This window comes from Haemaphysalis longicornis, unplaced genomic scaffold (genome assembly GCF_048455015.1).
Source record: "Haemaphysalis longicornis isolate Haplotype H1 unplaced genomic scaffold, Haemaphysalis longicornis Haplotype H1 scaffold_3, whole genome shotgun sequence".
In the NCBI taxonomy this organism is placed as follows: domain Eukaryota; kingdom Metazoa; phylum Arthropoda; class Arachnida; order Ixodida; family Ixodidae; genus Haemaphysalis; species Haemaphysalis longicornis.
In genome coordinates this window covers 235,020,215-235,037,226 of record NW_027526335.1, presented here as the reverse complement: position 1 = coordinate 235,037,226, position 17,012 = coordinate 235,020,215, and the positions used below count along the sequence as shown (strand labels likewise).

The 17,012-nt window shown below is 51.0% G+C and overlaps 1 protein-coding gene and 1 long non-coding RNA gene across 4 annotated transcripts in view; both read right to left on the bottom strand.

Moving 5' to 3' along the window:
• The window catches only part of LOC144176064 (WD repeat and HMG-box DNA-binding protein 1-like), a 387,207-nt gene extending 376,247 nt beyond the window's left edge, over positions 1 to 10,960 (bottom strand). Inside the window, exon 1 of one of the 2 annotated variants that reach the window (XM_077705189.1) lies at positions 10,787 to 10,960. The gene's annotated coding sequence lies outside the window, so the exon portion shown is untranslated. The remainder of the gene's footprint in view (positions 1 to 10,786) is intronic. The other variant, XM_077705190.1, reaches the window with a different exon arrangement.
• A 5,894-nt stretch (positions 10,961 to 16,854) lies between these two features.
• The window catches only part of LOC144176066 (uncharacterized), a 48,523-nt gene continuing 48,365 nt past the window's right edge, over positions 16,855 to 17,012 (bottom strand). For both annotated transcript variants that reach the window (XR_013323765.1, XR_013323764.1), the window contains exon 6: positions 16,855 to 17,006. This is a non-coding gene — a long non-coding RNA (uncharacterized LOC144176066). The remainder of the gene's footprint in view (positions 17,007 to 17,012) is intronic.

Sequence of the window (17,012 nt, the reverse complement as noted above, 5' to 3'; positions counted from 1 at the left end):
GGGAGATTTGTGTGTGTGATTACTAAAACGTTCGTTGCTTGATTCCGCTCCGGATTTGTACACAGCGTCCCGCTCCCCCCCCCCCCCCCCCCCTATGTCTCGCGAAATAGCAGTGCATTTCGCGTATAGTTGGCCTGGTGGGCCCTACCTGGCTTAAGTTTCGACGAACGTATGTCAGAACCTGCACTCCATTTTTTTATATTTCCGTTAGAGCTATTATGTTTCTTCCGCACTTGCACAGCATGTATTTTTCCGTGGTTTCATATAAGATTGCCTTGGTTCTTGCTATAAGGTGTGTGTGGGCACATATTTAACGACGTACAGGCTTCGAATATACTTAGCATTTTCGCATGGTTTATATTCTCATAAAAGGCATAAGTTAGTGTCCGGGATTGGCTAATCACATCCCCGAAACATATTTTTCTGCGACGTATATATTCTAAACGAAGCCGCATTCGTTGTCCACGCTGCAAAATGAAGCCAACCTCTCACTGTGCCAGTATCAGGTCTAAACGAGGCGACAGCAGAATTAATTTGTGCCTGACACATTTGGAGGTGACAGGGGTGATATGCTGCTGCCGTCGCCGACGCCCGGAAGTGCGTCGACGAAGCGCGCAGAACCGTGTCCCCGCAGGTGATCTCATGCTCTAGGAAGACGCAGCTGCTTTTTCAGTGACCTAAACGTACTCTTTGCTAACAGACGTCACCATAACAAGTTTTTTTTTTAGGGCGCGGAAAGGCGAAAAGAAGCGAAACAGAACCAAAACACTGCATGAGCCCCTATCAGCCACGCAGCGCACATCCCGTGAACGCCGCGGAGAAGCGGCGGCAGGCGGCGCAGCGATCGCGAAGCTCGAGGCGTATATTTCCTGGGCTTGATAGCTATTTGAGGCGTTTTTTTTTCGAAATGAGCCAAATCCACATAGCGAGAATTGCAGGGGAAAAATGAAAGTTTGGTACCGGACCTAAATGCTTCCTTTTGACTCTGGACATCCAAAGCTTGTGAAGAGAGGCATTGCTGCAGGTTGTTTCCTCCAAGCCCTAAAAAAGTCCTGCCCACACCGCTCAGAAGACAGCATCCGAAAACAGTGGGCACGCTTAAGATCTAGCGAGTTTGCCACGCAAGCTCTTGTGTCCACTGCCGAGAAGCGCTTAAGGGGGTTACGCAAAGCAAGGGCTAAGGGAACAGCACAAAAAGCAAAAAAAAAAAGAAAAGTAAAACAGCTGGCAGTGATACCATACATGGACAAAATAAAAAGGTGGGAGCGAAGCGAGAAGTTGCAGTCGTTTTCTCAGCCACCATGAAATTCAAGGCTTTGAAAAGGGTTAAACATGGCACGAAAACATCACTGCGACGCAAAACACAAAACAAAAAATTACCCCACCTTCCCGCGAAGGGAACCCTGTGGAGATGCGACGCATCTTGGGGGTTCACCTGGTGTTTCCGTCGGGTTGATTCTCTAATTGCGTGAAACGTGTGAGGAACGCGTATGATGTATTCTTTATTTCTTTTCCCGGTGCTGGAACGACCACGGTTATGACGCAACGTGGCGCGGCTATGACGCAACACAATCCACTTTAATCCAATCCAATCCAAATCCAAACCAAGCCAAGCCAATCGAATCCAATTCAATGCCCCTCGCGAGAGAGTGTTCGCTATCGGAGAGGAGAGGGGGTGAGCGGCGGAGAGCGCAGCTCGCGCGGCGAGGAGAATGGGGGAGGGGCGTGGACGGACAACAACGCCGAATGGAGGGACAAGGCGAGTGAATGAGATGCAGTCGCATCTAAAATTTGTTTAATGCTCTGTCAGCGTTGTTTACCGCATCTCCTTGAACTTCAACAGAAACTGTATCGGACAGAGTGGCCGGTTCTTAAACACATGGCTCAAGGAGCACCGCTACACAGGTAAGCAGACCAGCGGACCTGGAAATTTGGCCGTACACTGCAAAGTGTGGGGACAGCAGGCTTTATTCGAGCAGACCGGGGTTTTGTTCAGATCACCCAAGTAGCAAAAGAGGAAAATTGTAGAGTCCTATTAGCATGTGATCAGGCATATTCGGAGAATGCGGGAGCACGCTGTCATTTTCTTTAGGTTCTTGCACAATTGCCTTTTTAAAAGACTCACCTAGGCCTCTGTAAATGCGCGTGCGCAGAAAATTCTAATAATTAGGCCTCTGCGCATTCCGCTTGAGTAGTTCAGAGTCAAAACGCAGTATTTCGTCGTTTCTTTTTTCGCCTGAACTGTTCCCCTCCCCCCACCTGCCCTCTTTTTTGGTGTTCGCTTCTTTTCTTTTTAAAGCAAAGCTTTTTACCTCTACCCCCCAAGGGTTCTTTCGCGACCGTTGGTGTCACCAGAAAACTCCGGCGAACAAATAAAAGAATTTACTGGCACCGCCGGGAATCGAACCTGGAACTAATAGACTAACAAAGCGAGAGCCCGTTGTCTTACCGATTCAGCTACGAGCCCACGCGAAACTGGGAAGACAGGTGGTGTACTCACCAAGCCCATCTACGGGTTTACCCCCTGCGTTCTCGCTGAATGCCACGTGAAAGCGTCACGCGACTACTCACGCCCGCCTAGCGGCCACGTGTGCACCTTGCTCATGTGCTAAGAGTTACCTTGCTCATGTGCTCAGAGTTACAAAAATTAAAGTAAGCTCACACCAATGCATGACATCTAACTTCTAGTACGCCAATGTGCTAAAGCCTGTGGCCTCCAGTGTTCGCGTAAACAATCATAGCTCCTTGCCGTCTACCCTCACGCCAAACCAAGGAATACATTCAAATACTCCTTGATGTCCAGGCCATCACTCCAAGCCCCAGCATCAAGATCCTGGGCCTACATCTAGAGGCTAACACCAAGAGTGACGTCTCCTTGCAGCGCCTCAAAAACAGCATTAATCAAATCATACACATGATCAGGCGAGTTGCCACCAACAAGCGAGGCCTAAAGGAATCCGGTACCTTTCGATTAATTGAAGCTTTTGTCTTCTCGAGAGTTACTCACGTCAACCCCCTGTCTTCTTCTCGATAAGGAAGTCATAGAGATGCTTTATATAATGATTAGAAAGGCGGTCGAGCAGGCCATTGGTCTTCTCATGAGTGCGTTCACACAGAGGCTGCTTAGCACGGGGCTCCACAACACGGTGGAAGAGCTGATAGAAGGCCATCTTTCTAACCAGAAGGTTCGACTCAGAACTGCGATGGGTAACCGCATGCTTCACCAGATTGGCTGGGCAGCCCAGAATGTCACTCCGCTTGACGTGCTCCCAGACTCTTGGCGACTAAAACTAAAGATGCTCCCTTTGCTTAGAAATATGAACCCCTCACATGACGAGGGTCACCGCAAAGCACGGGCTCAAGCGCTAAACACCACCCTCGGTGGGGATCATGCAGTTATCTACACAGACGCCTCCAAACATCGATGGCAGCAATACGCCATCATCGTGGCTACCTCCAGAGGCAACCTCCTTGCGTGTACCTCGCTTAGGACCCAAAAAATGACGGCAGCAGAAAAGGCAGCCATCACCTTGGCTCTCGCTCAACCAGGGGTTCGGAGGGTAGTCATCGATTCCAAGCAAGCCTACTGGAATTACCAGTAGGGTTGGGTGTCCTGACCTGCACTGTGCGTGCTAAAAGACCACTCCTCAAACGGTTCCATTCAGCTCATCTGGACACCCCCTCACGCTTCAATGGAGGGCAACAAATACGCCCACCCAACAAGCCTGCGCTTTTACCTCCCGTGCTATGGAGCTACACGAAGACAGTCACCTGCTTGTCACGTTCAGGGAGATAACCCAGCATTATCGCCTTCTGAGACAGACCGTACCTTCACCTTACCCTGACCTTTCCAGAGAACAACCAACTACCCTACGGCTCATAAAATCCGGGCTCCTTCCCACAGCCTACGCGTCTTCACTTAATGTATCCGAATCGCTACGATGCTGAATGTAAATTTTGCTCAGAAGTAGGAACACTCCGCCCTGTAATCGGGGTGTGCGACTTTAGCCCTGAGCACCCTCCTCTCTTTCCGTCAACTACCCAACAGGAGCAATGGGAGATGCTGTTGTCCAGGCCTTCTCTACCTAACCAGCTTCAGCGGGTGGACAGAACACAGGCCGCGCGGACTGCATATGGGCCCCACAGAAGAAGGAATCACTCCCCAGGGCTGCACTCTGGGCCGTTCAGAAATCTGAAAAAAGAATTTCTTCCTCCTCCTCCTTCTCTGCCGCAAATTTCGTCGCCTCCGTCCGCGGCGCAGAGACGGAGAAGACAGATCGTCTAACACCGGGTTGGAGCTTACTTTAATTTTATAAAAAAAGTTTCCACTCTTGCGCTACACCAATGCTAATGCTACACCAATACACTTGTGCTAAACCAAACACCGTTCATGCTTCATGCATTGATTTAACCTTAACAAGAATATCTCTTTGAAGTAAGAAATAGTGTGGTTAAGTGCATTTCACTTCTCTCTGGTTTTGCTATTTGTAGAGCGATGTGAGTGAATTTAAGTGACGTCGCATGGGTAATCGTTATGGGTGCCGTTTACAGCTTTGCTTTCCAACCACATTCACCGGGTGGATTGGCGCGATTTTTTTTGTGCTTGTTTTTCCTCCCGCACGTGCCGGCGTTGCACTGCTACTTTTGTTTTGCTTACTATCGTAAAAACCAACCCAACGAGCGTTCCTAACTAAATGAACGCGGGCGCTGCCGCTTAATTACGTATATTTTGCCTCAGATGTAGCTGCAGTTTTCTTTGCGCTAAACGACGGGGAGATGTATGACAAGCGCCAGCGGTTCACAAGTTTCGAACGCTTATGACTACATAAAGCGCTTGTCTTTCGAAGCCTCTGGGTTACACCACGACAACCGCCGCTATGACAGAACGCCGTGTGGCTCTACTTAGGTCCAGCGAGTGAGCTACGACGACAAGACGAGCACCTAAACTTCTCTGCACTTAAAAAACGTAAAGTGCAGACAAGCAACTGTTTATTCTTTGGAATGTCTCCTACGGCTATACAAAAAAATCGCGCCAATCCACCCGGTGAATGTGGTTGGAAAGCAAAGCTGTAAACGGCACCCATAACGATTACCCATGCGACGTCACTTAAATTCACTCACATCGCTCTACAAATAGCAAAACCAGAGAGAAGTGAAATGCACTTAACCACACTATTTCTTACTTCAAAGAGATATTCTTGTTAAGGTTAAATCAATGCATGAAGCATGAACGGTGTTTGGTTTAGCACAAGTGTATTGGTGTAGCATTAGCATTGGTGTAGCGCAAGAGTGGAAACTTTTTTTATAAAATTAAAGTAAGCTCCAACCCGGTGTTAGACGATCTGTCTTCTCCGTCTCTGCGCCGCGGACGGAGGCGACGAAATTTGCGGCAGAGAAGGAGGAGGAGGAAGAAATTCTTTTTTCAGATTTCTGAACGGCCCAGAGTGCAGCCCTGGGGAGTGATTCCTTCTTCTGTGGGGCCCATATGCAGTCCGCGCGGCCTGTGTTCTGTCCACCCGCTGAAGCTGGTTAGGTAGAGAAGGCCTGGACAACAGCATCTCCCATTGCTCCTGTTGGGTAGTTGACGGAAAGAGAGGAGGGTGCTCAGGGCTAAAGTCGCACACCCCGATTACAGGGCGGAGTGTTCCTACTTCTGAGCAAAATTTACATTCAGCATCGTAGCGATTCGGATACATTAAGTGAAGACGCGTAGGCTGTGGGAAGGAGCCCGGATTTTATGAGCCGTAGGGTAGTTGGTTGTTCTCTGGAAAGGTCAGGGTAAGGTGAAGGTACGGTCTGTCTCAGAAGGCGATAATGCTGGGTTATCTCCCTGAACGTGACAAGCAGGTGACTGTCTTCGTGTAGCTCCATAGCACGGGAGGTAAAAGCGCAGGCTTGTTGGGTGGGCGTATTTGTTGCCCTCCATTGAAGCGTGAGGGGGTGTCCAGATGAGCTGAATGGAACCGTTTGAGGAGTGGTCTTTTAGCACGCACAGTGCAGGTCAGGACACCCAACCCTACTGGTAATTCCAGTAGGCTTGCTTGGAATCGATGACTACCCTCCGAACCCCTGGTTGAGCGAGAGCCAAGGTGATGGCTGCCTTTTCTGCTGCCGTCATTTTTTGGGTCCTAAGCGAGGTACACGCAAGGAGGTTGCCTCTGGAGGTAGCCACGATGATGGCGTATTGCTGCCATCGATGTTTGGAGGCGTCTGTGTAGATAACTGCATGATCCCCACCGAGGGTGGTGTTTAGCGCTTGAGCCCGTGCTTTGCGGTGACCCTCGTCATGTGAGGGGTTCATATTTCTAAGCAAAGGGAGCATCTTTAGTTTTAGTCGCCAAGAGTCTGGGAGCACGTCAAGCGGAGTGACATTCTGGGCTGCCCAGCCAATCTGGTGAAGCATGCGGTTACCCATCGCAGTTCTGAGTCGAACCTTCTGGTTAGAAAGATGGCCTTCTATCAGCTCTTCCACCGTGTTGTGGAGCCCCGTGCTAAGCAGCCTCTGTGTGAACGCACTCATGAGAAGACCAATGGCCTGCTCGACCGCCTTTCTAATCATTATATAAAGCATCTCTATGACTTCCTTATCGAGAAGAAGACAGGGGGTTGACGTGAGTAACTCTCGAGAAGACAAAAGCTTCAATTAATCGAAAGGTACCGGATTCCTTTAGGCCTCGCTTGTTGGTGGCAACTCGCCTGATCATGTGTATGATTTGATTAATGCTGTTTTTGAGGCGCTGCAAGGAGACGTCACTCTTGGTGTTAGCCTCTAGATGTAGGCCCAGGATCTTGATGCTGGGGCTTGGAGTGATGGCCTGGACATCAAGGAGTATTTGAATGTATTCCTTGGTTTGGCGTGAGGGTAGACGGCAAGGAGCTATGATTGTTTACGCGAACACTGGAGGCCACAGGCTTTAGCACATTGGCGTACTAGAAGTTAGATGTCATGCATTGGTGTGAGCTTACTTTAATTTTTGTAACTCTGAGCACATGAGCAAGGTAACTCTTAGCACATGAGCAAGGTGCACACGTGGCCGCTAGGCGGGCGTGAGTAGTCGCGTGACGCTTTCACGTGGCATTCAGCGAGAACGCAGGGGGTAAACCCGTAGATGGGCTTGGTGAGTACACCACCTGTCTTCCCAGTTTCGCGTGGGCTCGTAGCTGAATCGGTAAGACAACGGGCTCTCGCTTTGTTAGTCTATTAGTTCCAGGTTCGATTCCCGGCGGTGCCAGTAAATTCTTTTATTTGTTCGCCGGAGTTTTCTGGTGACACCAACGGTCGCGAAAGAACCCTTGGGGGGTAGAGGTAAAAAGCTTTGCTTTAAAAAATTCATGTACCCTTATGAAGCGCTGTATGTATACCGAGCTCCCTCAAATTCGACCTCACTAAACATCTCCCTCGCGAGGGGCACGATCAAATGCAGAGCATTTCCGGGGGCGCACGACGTTAAGTAGTTTGCGTTACGTTAATGTTGTTGCACTTGTTGCTGTTGGTTGTTGTATTGTAATTAAATGAGGAGACGTAATTACGTGGTCACGTGACATCATTTATTAGCAGGTGGGTATGATTATTGTGGCGCAGTGGGAAGAGCACCATGTACCTCGCGTTCCGCCCACAGGTAGTGAATGCGTTGTATCAGCAGCTTCTTGACGTAGTTTGAATGAGTCAAGGATATAAGGCGCGTTCGTAGCCCTCCATTCTGTGTCGGCTTTGTGGCGCAGTGGGTAGAGCACCATGTACCTTGCGTTCCGCCCGCAGGGTCGTGGGATCGGAACCAGGCGCCGGTAAGTATTATTTTTTTATATATGTAGGGGGAGGGGTGCGGACTACTACGGACAACTAGAACGGGTGACATCGTGAGTTAAAGAAATGCTCTGCATTTAAAAGGGCCCATCTCCCCGCGAGGGGGACTCGAGTAAATGCGTCGCATAGGGGGTGGGTGTATTGCGTTAACGTTTAGTGTTTGGGGAGTTGGTGGTAGTGAATGCGTTGTATCAGCAGCTTCTTGACGTAGTTTAAATGAGTCAAGGATATAAGGCGCGTTCGTAGCCTTTCATTCTGTGTCGGTTTTGTGGCGCAGTGGGAAGAGCACCATGTACCTTGCTTTCCGCCCGCAGGGTCGTGGGATCGAAACCAGGCGCCGGAAAGTATTTTTTTATATAGTGTAGGGGGGGGGGGGGTGCGGACCTGTTGTTGAGAGCGAGGGTAGCGTGATGCGGGAGAGGAGGAGTGGGAGAGAGGGCGCACCTGGAACAGCTGTTGCGGACGCCGAGGCACGCCGACAACGCCGGGTGACATCGTGAGTTAAAGAAATGCTCTGCATTTAAAAGAACAGAACTCTCGGTGGCGCAGTTTCGGGCAGGGGGCGCGCGAACACTATGAAGGCGGGAAATTAGAATTGCCTTGGGTGGTAACAGCGAGCGGATAACAGTGCTGCAGCCCATTATGGCAAATCACTGCTCTGCGGCAGCGGCCATTGCTAAGATCAAGATGGCCTCCGAACAGGTCACCGGAATGATCCGACGCGTTGCGAACCGAAACAGAGGACTTAAAGAAGACGACTCCTTCCGCCTGGTCAGAGCATTCATCGTGTCTCGCATCACCTACTCGGCCCCGTATCTCGAGCTAATGAAGGCGAACAGGAACACGCTAGACGCGATCGTAAGGAAAGCCACCAAGACGGCTATGGGCCTGCCCCAGTACTCGTCTACGCAGAAGCTGCTGGCCATGGGGGCACATAATACGGTAGACGAGCCCATAGAGGCTCATCGGTCTAACCAGAGAGTGCGACTGAGCCAGACTGAGCACGGCCGAGCAGTCCTCCGGAAGATTGGTTGGCCCATCGAACCACAGATACCCAAGCACCCTCTACCTCCACCGTGGAGGGAAGCGCTCAAGACCAAGCCCCTGCCGCGCAATATGCAGGCAGGTAGGAACGACGAGAGGCGTGCCGCCCGGCCACAGCCGCACAGGCACTCGCCCGACAGCTGGAAGCAGACCCCCGGGTCCTCTACGTGGACGCCTCACTTCCCCAGCACAGCAGTAAAGCAGTGGTCGCCGTCACGACCATCGATAAGCTGGTGACCAGCGCGTCGCTATGGACGACAGACGCCAGCCAAGCAGAAAGAGGTGGCCATCGCTCTCGCCCTCACGCACGGAGACGTGCATACGATCGTCACAGATTCCAAGACGGCTTACGGCAACTACCGCAAGGGGATCGTCTCCCACGCGGCCCTAGCAATTCTCGCAAAGCACAGCCCACCGGGACGAGACGTAGAGCTCGTGTGGGTTCCGGCACACTCGACAGTGGAAGGCAACGCCCTCGCCGACCACTACGCCCGCGAACTAGCAGACCGGGCCGAGGACGAGTCGGAGCTACCGCACCCAGTTACGAGCTACCGCGAGATTACCGGGTGTACAGGAGCGCCAGGTGCAGGCCTCCCGTGCCGCACCAGCAACTCGACCGCAAGCAACAAACAATAGTGCGCTGCGCACAAGCGGGGTCACTGGCGCACCCAGCTTTATTGAACAAGATGTTCCCGGAAGAACACGACCCCATCTGCCCGTTCTGCAAAAAGACTGAAGGCACCCTGCCGCACATACTGGCAGAGTGCACTCAGCTCAAGAATCCCCCACCTTCCCTCCCCCTTGCCCTTCCCCCCCCCCTACCCGAGCGATGGGAGATCTTGATGTCCAGCCCCGACCTGTCGACGCAGCAAGAGCTCGCGTCCAGGGGCCAGGAGCTATTCGACTCATATGGGACTCGTGAATAGGGTTCCACCCCGTATGACGCCGGCGAGCGTCACCTGAAATGGGCTCAGCGAAAGTAGTTTCTCTCTCTCTCGTTCATCCAAACTTTTTATGGGCCTGGTACTGTTACTACAGCGGAGTTATGGTGGAGTCAGTGACTGTGGAACAGGCAACATGAGCAACACACTTAAAGCAGATACGCGGCCCGTTCATCAACCAACAGCTCGACGCTACACTTGACAATCATGTAAGAACCGTCCACGACGTTGACCCGCGGCTACGTTGACACAAACTCGGGCATCAAACAAACGCCAAAGCGAACCTACCGCTGTGGAAGGGCGTATGTACCTGCGCAATAGTGATAAAAAAACACCGCAGTGCATAGCTTCTTGATGCTAAGCGCACGACCGGCTATATTTTATGGCCGGTCGTGGCTATGCGCAGTGCCTTCGCGATAAAAGTAAAAAAAAAAAGCCCACAGTCCAGAAAGTGCCGAAAATGTCTTTATCACGTGACTTTTGGCTCTGACGTGACGACCTCGATCTGTTGTTGGCCGGACAGAGCGTACCCCCTCCGCACACTTTCGCGCGAGCCGCGCGGCGCGTGGAGTGATGAAGACATGGAGGAAAGAATTCTTTCCTCCATGGATGAAGAGGACACGACTTGCGTGACGCGCCGGCTACCCAACACTGCGGCTACGAGCTCGCCAAAAGCCTGTGCGGACAAGATATAGGCACACTAGGATCCCCACAACAGTAAACGGAACATCCAGCAGGCAACAATATCCACGGCTTGGCGCACCAGGCCACGCGGCAAAGCGTGAGCAGCGAACGTAGCAACAAGTAAAGCAAACGGCGACGGCACGCAGCGGTCAACACCGAGCAGCGAATGGGCGCAAGCAGGGCGAATTTCGCCATTACACCAGTGTCAACCAAGACCCTTCTATCTGCTCTCTGCGGAGTTTTTGTTGGACCTTCCAGTCAAACTGCGCTGCTATACGCGCTTTAACGAGCAAGAAAAGATCGGGAAACTCACGGTCGACAGCTACTCTCAAACACGCACCAGGTCCGGAGCTTGCCACGAAAGAGGCGCAGAACTGAGATGGCGTGCTCGACCAGGCCGATGTTGCGCTCCTAAACAGGGAGGATTTTAATATGGTTCCTAGAAATGTTTGCTAGTATGCCGTCCGCGCGCCTTCTCTATGGGGAGGCGTGTACGCGCAGCTGATGCACGCACAGCGCTCGCAGAGGGCGCTGCGAGCAATCGGAGCGCACGAGCCCTACTTGAGCGTGAGGGCTAGAGGGTGCTTAGCTGGACTCTCGGGGGAGCAGCGGAAGAACTATGGAGTTCTTAAAGCGGCAGTACTGAAGGGGCTGAGGCTGGCTTCAGTTGAGCGTGAGCCCGTCGTCGCACCGTGCGGAGACGGAGAACATTCTGGGAGCGTGGGTGAGCGGCCCGTTGCTTTGCAGAATGCAGCAGAACAGGAATCGCGCGAGGATGCAGTTGGTGTCACGCCCACTGCATCCTGTGTTTCTCTAGATACCGAGATGTCATGTCGCGAGAATGCGATTGCCATGGGAAGCTCCAGCGAAGTGAGAGAGGAAAGTGCAAATCAGGGTACGGCCGCTCGTGTAGTGCAGCCCCAGGTAATTGCAGGTAGGACTGCAGGAGTGGCTGAAGAAATAGCCTCTCCAGCATTGCATGTCAGCGTTGGTGTGAACGCTAAGCAGCCGTCTGCTGATTACGCTGACGAACAGCGCGTAGTGGAGCACGGCGCTCCGAGCTCAGGATTGGCTGAACTGGGGTGTTCGGACAAAGAAGGGAGGAAGTGTCAGCCAGCTTCACCGCAGTGCAGCGTGGCTGCAACTCAGGCCGGCGAGGCAGAAGCGGTTCCTTCTCGAGCGAGAAAGCGGGGAGGAGAGGGGTCCCTGATACTGTTGTTCGACGGGGTGCGCCGCATGGCAGGGGTGTTTTTGGACGACGATGGCCGGTACGTACCGCCTTCAAAAGGCCGCTCGCTCTGAGTGAACTAGAGTGTAGTGGCTAGTTTTGTCATGGTGACCTGCAACCAGGGTCATGAGGCACTGGCCGTGCTGATTGTTGTGTCGTCAAACTGAAGGAACGATGGTGCACGTGCCAAAAGTGTGTGTGGTGTGTGTTTCGTGTGTGAAACATTCCTGAAGTTATGTTTCACAGTGGTGGTAGAGGTGTCGGGCGCTTCGACGCACGAACTGGCGGGGGCCCTGGGGCGAGCAGCGCACAAATGAAATGCACGTGTCGCGCGGCGCCTTGAGACGCCGCGCATTTCGAACGCCTGCGCGCACCGGATCTCTTAACCACCACCACATGCGATGGCCACCGACGGAGACAACTGGCTTTTCCTTCTTCCCCGGCCGTCAGCGTCAGGAGGAAGGGAAGATGAAGACGGGAGACGCGGCCCGGGCGCAGGAGAGCTCGGTCCGTTGTCTTCGGGCTCCGCGCGAGTACTGTTTTTTAGTCGCCCGCCGGGCTGTAAATAAATGTACAGTTTTGTATCGGAGGCTGAGTTTGTCGGTTGAGGATACCCGGGGTCAGATCTTCAGCGCTGCTGCGGCTTGGAGGAGAAGCCCCGGGGAAAAGAACATCTCGAAGATAACTGGGTCACCCGGAAAAAGAAACTCGGCACACGGCGCTGCATTGGCTGCATTCGGGCTCGAGGCGTGCGGACAATTTTAAAAGTTATCCGCGCGAGGCGTGCGGACAGTTTTAAAAATTATCCGCGCGAGGCGTGCGGACAGTTTTAAAAGTTATCCGCGCGAGGCGTGCGGACAGTTTTAAAAATAATCCGCGCGAGGCGTGCGGATAGGGACAGCCCGCACGAGCGGCCGGAACGAGAGCAGCCGCCGGCCGGCCCGTGCCGCGCGCTACTGCGCCGGAGAGCGAGCGCGCTTCGGGGTGTGTCGCACAGTTAGACCAGTGAAATCGAGTGGCTCGAGGTACATCAGCTCACAATTGAAGGTACGATAGTACAATGAGACCCTTTCATTGCGCAGCGCGGATTTTCCGCGAATCGGGCTACGGCGCCTTTTTGCAAAGGCCGCTGAATTTCGCGAGTGAGACCGAAGGATGGAACCGCAGCGATGAGCGCAGCCGTTTTGCTACCGCCGCTGAAACCATTATTAAAGTGATGTCTCACTTATGGCGTATGTCGCGTCGAAAAGGCACTACAGGAAAGCCAACTGTATCTGACGGCGGTGATGCTTGTGAGTGGCCGAAAAAAGCGCTACCCGTGGTCAGAATCGAACCTGGGTCCATCGCGTTACGAAGCGGATGTCTATCTGATTGCGCCATTCTAACACGGTCAAAGCAGTTCAGATTTGGAGAGGGGTGCATGGGCATGCACAATTAGACAGAAAAATCACCCACACCTCCGCTTCGTCTAATTCGGCAACGATGCATGATTAAACCCGAAGCTTTATAGTTCAAGGCGCTGCCATCAATAGTCGAAAATGCGCGCGAGTCAGTCTGAACTCAGACGGCAACGAATCGCTCACAAGAAAGCTTCGCGTTCAACCATCGTCGTCGTCAGACGGAGGGGGGCATGATTTTTCTACGCAAAGTTGAGACAGTGAGATCACGTTCAGCTCTCTGCGGCGCCAGAAGCAGCGCGTTTTTTTCCACATCAAAACTAACGCGTTATTTCCCAACGTCGTTGACGGTAGGCAGCACGTAGCCGGCTGGTAGGCTGACAGCAATAAAAACCAAAAAAATTGTTAATTCCTAAATACTTGGGGCGCATTGCGGAGAAAGGGGAATAAAGCAAGGTATATATTACCGTGGGTGTGTAAACAAACCTCAATATTTTTGCTCCTTGGTTTCAAACAGCCGCAAATATAATTATTGGGCATAACACAAATATTCCCCCTTTTTGCTTTCCCCGCGTGCATCTCGCATCTCACGTATCCATGACAGTTACAACGATGGGGGAATTCACAAACAACGGTAATGTAGTTGAAATCCCGCGTGATGTTCCCCAGATGGAAAAAGATGCCGTGTCGGCAGTGTTCCTGAGGTCCAGAGTATGTGTCGAAACCGGTGTTTTGGAAGAGGAAAGAGCGTAGCGACACGATTCCGAGGTTTTTACAATGTTCGATCGTTCATAATACGCTAAGACGTACTCCTGACTTCATGCTTCAGTTCAACTGTTCGTAGTCGTAGCAACCCATTTACTTGGCTTATTTGCTTTGTCGATACAGACGGGCAGTGTTCACAAACGGGCAGTTAAAATGGGCTGAACCAGCCCAGAATTGGGGTGCGCTGCATTGAGGCTACCTAAACAGAATTACGAAGGAGCAGCAGCACGGCAGAGAGCCCTACGCGCGCTGCCGATCGCGCCGGCTGGCCGGCCCGGTAGCCGACCGCGCTCCGATTGCTCGCAGCGCCACCGCTGCATGCATCACGGAGGAGCCCCCTTCGCGGCCGGCGGACGGCAGACTAGCAAATTTTAGGCGCCGCGCTAGTGAAGTGATGTTATGCCAGGTGACCAGATGGCCTCGACTGGCACGACCACAGCGAGCAGCAAGTGAGAACAGATCGTTTATTGCCATCCGAAAGTTTACAGAGGCCAAGATGTCATTTCATTTTGATCGCTGCAATTGTACGTCGCTTTGGTGACTTTTTTTTTGCCATGACAACTCGTTCACTTGCGCCAAGATTTCGAACAAAGGGCACATTGCTTCCAATATTCTCCTGTCCGTATCTTTTTTTTTCTTTCTGGACGTCGCAACAAGTTAGGAAGGAAACAGACGCTTGGAAATGCTCTCGTACTAACGCGATAGTTATTGCGAACGCTATGGCTTGCTGCGAACATAACGACATTTGAACGTAGCAACGGAACTAAAATCCGTGAGCGAGTGTTTGAGGCACGGCGGTTTTTTCTCTATCTTATTTGGGGGGTGCGACAGGCCCCAAGCACCGAGCAGCATCACAAGTTGAAAGAAAAAGTAAGAAAACACCTTATTTATCTGACTTTCTTTACCAACACTTTGAAAATTTAAAAGTACTCCTATATGCTCTGTTGCATAAAAATTGCTAACTATAGTTAATTTCAAACTAGTTTAATTACTGTAATGGTTTTTGCATGCCCCATTATTATACCTGATGCTGGCACAAACAGTAGCGTTACAGTTCAACAATAGGATGTACGTAACGTTGGTATCAGCTGTTTATTACGCTCTAGGGTGGTTACGAATCATGTATTGTAATTATAACTCATGAACGAGATATTTCACTTGCTGATTACATATATAACTCATGAACGAGATATTTCACTTGCTGATGACATATAGAATGTTATTAAACACGCTAGGTCTAAATAATTTTACCTTCATATTTACACAGTAAAAATGCGACAAGAAATTTAATATTATTAGCAAGAAAGGGTAAATATGATTTCAGAACCCAGCTGCACGATAACGTATTACGGACCCTGTGTTGACTCGCACTTGCACGTCTAAGAGCCACATTGTTAGTTCAATTACCCTGATTAACACCGTTTGCTGCAGTGAGTTGAATTTAACCTCGTTAATCTTGTATTCTTTTTGTTCTCATCGTCCTATTTTTCGTATGTGTTGCAATGCTGACACTACTTCGGCCAAGAGCCCCCCCCCCTATGTAATGCCCTTACCGGTGTAAATAAATGAAACGAAATATTGAGTTTTGCCAGTAATAATGTAGATGGCCTTATACTGTATTGACAATAAAATTTTAAAAGCACTTTTTATGCTTCAGTGATTGATAAATGTAAAAAAAACCATGCACATCAGTAAGCAAGATTTACAAATATGATTTGACACTGCAATGCATGTACTGCACTGCACAGTTCTGTACACGCCTCAAATACTTAGTCTTTTTGTAGGTTCAACCAATCGTATCTACTATCTTCCATTCCTTACAATTTAGAACAAGACCTGCCTGCATGCACTATTTTTGGGAGTGACATCATGGTGTATTGATTAAATAGTTTTCACCCACTTGTGCAACAATGTGCAGTCGATGGCTACATGTAAAATTGTGCCCTGGAGGGAACTGGGATTTTCACACGCTGAGTGTAGCAGTGGCCTTCCTTATTATATTCGAAACAAAAAGCCTTTGCGAGGTATTCGCAGGCAACCCATCCAACTCGCTAAAGCAATCTGCCCTTGAGGTACAAAGCACCACACCTCCTTCCTCACTTTTGCCACACGCTTATCCCTGCTTCTGGACGACCCGGGCTACTACATCTCCAGACCTCCAAGGCAAACTCTGACCCCTCACATTTCTTTGTGTACAAAGGTTTAAAGCCCACCTGCAAGGTCCACACAGCGCTATTAACAATGGAGACACCTACTCGATCACCAGAGCATAGAACCATAGTGTCTATCAGAAATGAGCTGCTCCAATAAAGTTTACTTAAAGCGGCTCTTCACCAGGGCAAACCACATTCTGCACCTGGTCATGATGGTGTGACATGGCAGCACCTGCGTAACTTGGATGAGTCGGCACACCTAATACTGCTTGATATAATTAATACTTCCAAGCAGCACACGCATGTACGGCTAGGCATGTGCTGTCCATCTCAGGCCAGGTAATTCCTGCACGGCCATTCCCCCATCAGAGTGTAAAGCCCATACTCAAAAGTGGGCCTTGGCCATGTGCTGAAAGTTCCCTGGTGTAAGCTGAACAGCTGCTCACCTTTGACCAACGCATCGCCAAGGGGCCTACAACTGCCCTTTGGCCGCCAGACTTCGCCGCCGTCCTGCCGTTCCTTTGTTGGCCGATGGCAGTTCAACCTTTTACAACTCACGGCCGTTCAACTTTCACAGATGATGGCTATTCATCCTAGCCAGGGGGCCATCTGTCAAACCATAGTTGCTCAGCCATGGTTGAACTTTAGCTGTGCAACTTACTCGTCCGGCCGTTCCACTGCAGCAGGGGTTTTAATTGTGGTGTTGCAGCTCTCATCCAGCCCTAGAATGGGTATAACCAAGCTGTTTCTACAGCCAAGTGCAGGATTTATAACCTTGTAACAGCAATCATTTGTCCTTTAAGGAAAAAATTAAATTCAGCAACTAACAAAGACTGTGTTTATTACAAAATGTAGGGCAGATTTATTCCCTGAATTGCTACCCATACAGTGATGCTGCTTCCATTTGATGCGACCGCTATGGTGGTCATGGACAGCGTATAGCTGCTTTGCTCCAATGGAAACTACAGCTGCCATGCTCAGGAGTGCCTGCTGCAG